Source organism: Otolemur garnettii, unplaced genomic scaffold, assembly GCF_000181295.1.
Source record: "Otolemur garnettii isolate 467f Iridium unplaced genomic scaffold, OtoGar3 scaffold00017, whole genome shotgun sequence".
Classification (NCBI taxonomy): domain Eukaryota; kingdom Metazoa; phylum Chordata; class Mammalia; order Primates; family Galagidae; genus Otolemur; species Otolemur garnettii.
The window spans coordinates 1,033,264-1,036,696 of NW_003852412.1; positions in this window are offsets into that span (position 1 = coordinate 1,033,264).

Below are 3,433 nucleotides of genomic sequence, written 5' to 3' on the forward strand. Positions count from 1 at the left end.
ACATAATGTGCGCTCTAGTGTTTCTCCTAGCAACTAAACTGTGAACTCCTACAAGGAAGCATTTATCTGAATCCGCAGGACCCAGCACAGTGTTTGCCACACTAGTGCTCAGTACATGCTTGGTGAAAAAAGGACTCAGTGGCATTTTTATCAACATTATTAACTCTTCAGCCTTGTTTACTATTGAATGTGTCCTAGAGTTATATAATTTTAGATGAGGAGTAAATTTAGACAAACATTGTTTTTACTTCTCATTTATTGATGTTTTGGCCTCAGAGAACCAAAGATGGGAATGGAGATGTATTAAGTATGAAGCACTAGGGGTACCTCCAAGAGATATGATTAGCCAAAAGATGATACGGAGAAAAGAAACGGGAAACTAGCTGGGAAATAGGTCCATCAGCCCAAATACACAGTCCGAAAGTGCTCGGGTAACCTAGTTACAAATACAAATCTAAATATAAATGCTATTTCATCTAGTGAAAATTACATACGTAGAACAGTAAGAATATGAACCAAATATCAATTATCTGCTAAAGAAGTCGTATGTGTTTAACAGTTGTTTTAATAAATTGGACATATTCTATTACAAAATACTACCTGCTTATTATAATTTTAAAATGAATATTACTTGAATTTTACTGAAATCTTGATAATTATACATACTGCAGACTGGAAATGATATCAGAGATAACCTGGTACAATATTTTATAGATGAAAGACAGCAAGGCCCAGAGAAACTAAATGCCTTTGTTGAGGGTCATAAAGCTAGTTAGAATAACAAGAATTTTTTGATTTTTATTATTAAATTTAGTTTTCTTTCTGCTATATATTGCCTGAGTGGGAATTTCATTAATTTTCTCCCAAAATGTATTAGTGAGATCTGTATCCAATCTTGATAATAACAAGTTCATTTCAGAAGAAAATTAATTTAGTAAAAATATATAATTTTTATTCAGGTGAGATATTTCATAAACTATGCTAATATTATGGAAAACCTACTGAAGAATAATTCCAAAATTAAATCTGGGGGAAAAATTACTGAGCACTAAAATCCTTTAATTCACACATAATATCACTTCACAAAAGCTTTCACTCTTCTGAATTATTAGGTCACCATTCAGAAAACAAGCTTAATGAACCAATTTATAATTAACAGTAGTAAAACTTACAAATAACTCAATTAACTCTTCACTATGATCACTATCACTGCACCCTCAAGGGCATGAGGCCATCCCTTTGTATGTAGAATCTTCTAATCTTTTTTTTTTATTTTATTTTATTTTGGTTCATTTTTTTTAAGGCTAGTCAAGGGAAGCAGTAAGTGAAGACCCACCACTGCTCCTGGACCAGCCTCACTTAATAAAATGTGGTGGATACACACCATGGAGTACCACTTATCCATAAAAAAATGGCGAGCTAGTATCTTTTGTGACAACCTGGATGGTACTGGAAGCAATTCTAAATGAAAAATCACAAGAACAGAGAAACAAATACATGTACTCAATACCAAATCAGAATGAATCAATCAACACTTAAGTGCACATATGGAAGTAAATCTCAATGCGAGTCAAGCTGGGGGGAGGGGGAGGGGGAGATGGGTACATTCACACCTATTGGGTACAGTGCAGACTGGGTGAAGGCACACTTAAAATTTTGACTCAATCTATACAAAAACGAAATACATAAGCAAAACATGCGTACCCCCTAACATTCTGAAATTTAAAGAAAAGTTACACTCATATTCAACTATAGCCCTCTTTTATCAAATATTGAGCTATGGACATTTCTTTTTCATTTTCTTCGTAAAATGTTTATACTACTTTCTCACTTCTTAAGGTTTACTAAATTATCTGGCATAAGAAGAAAAAAAAATTTTTAAATATATATTTTTAACTTGTTTTCAAACCAAAGAACCGTATTTTCATAAAATCAGTAGTAAAGGCCAAACACACCCTTAGAAAACCTAATGGGTCTGTGTTTCTCTCCCCTAAATCTGACTGAACTATTTAAACAAAAAGAATTTCTTTTGGACGAAGTCAAATAGTTCAATAGTTGAGTGTGAGTGGCTCCACGGCTGCAATGCCAGAAAGGGGATGTTGGTGCAGCTTTCCTAAAATTTAAGCAAGAGTAATTGTATATTAAAAGGAGTTATACGGCTCCCCAAGTCTTACTGAGGGCATGCCAGGTAAGGTGCTGGGTAAATGAAGAGTCAGTAAACCAGACCAGCTCATGAGGTTAAATGTACTTACCTGATTTCATCACCATAAATTCACCAGCATCCATGTCAGCAGGTTACCAATTTCAAAATTTACAAATGCACCACAGCGATGTATTTGCAGTCTTTGGTGCTATGCCATGATAATTGGTTAATTTTTGATACTTCTACAACATAATAAATATTTACCTTATTGGGCATGAGGGATACCTAAATACTAAGCAAAGTAAATATTTCACTGATCAATTTTGATCAAATTTCACTGATCACAGTGAAAACAAAAATTTAAGAAACATTTTATTTACTACTATGTGTTTGAAATGTTTACTCATACAAAATTTTTATATAAAGGCTTTTATGATGCAACTCCCTGGCTCTTAAATTTTAAAAAGTTCAGAATAAAATTCTTAATTTTAAATTTTTGTTGCTGCTCCTGAGGTTTGTGACTGAAGTAAAAGACAGAAACACCCCCAACTATTTGTGAAACCATAAGTTCAGTGTAAAACTTGCTTCAAAACTACAAATTATTTCAGACTAAATATATGTGCTCACATTTATAAAAATTTTCCACATTACTCATAGAACAATATTCATAAAATTTATACACTGAGTACAATAAAAATCAGATCTGATGAAGATTTGGCTGTCTTCCTAAATAAAAATTTCTGTTTGAGGTATTACTTTGAGACATGCCAATATGGCACATTTGTAAAAGCAACCCAGGAGTCTATCCTAAAAATCCTGACCAATATAGCATCATCTAGGCAAGACTTACTTATAGGCTCTAAATAAGGAAGAAATACTTTGATTGTTACAAAAACAAAGGAGGCAGAAACTCTGCATTTCAGAAAACAGTGAAACTTTGTTATAAATATTTTCATGATTACCACCTTCTTGCAGACACCATTCATTTAAAAAGCCCTATTCAAGACCAATAAAGCAGCTTCATCTCCCATGATATTAAAAAAATGTCTAGCAATTTAAAAACAATAATAAAGAATTTGACTATCTTTGTACATTTCATTTTAGTATCTAAAACTATTAAATTTTTCAGTGTCAAGAGCAAAGCATTCAAAGCACTGCCCTCTACCTAGCTTCATCAATGGAAGGTGAACACCTGATTTAGCAATACTTACAGCTATGTAGATCACCTGTGTTTACTGCAGTAATGCCATTTTACAAACAATTTATGATGTAATGGCACAGAGGCAAAAG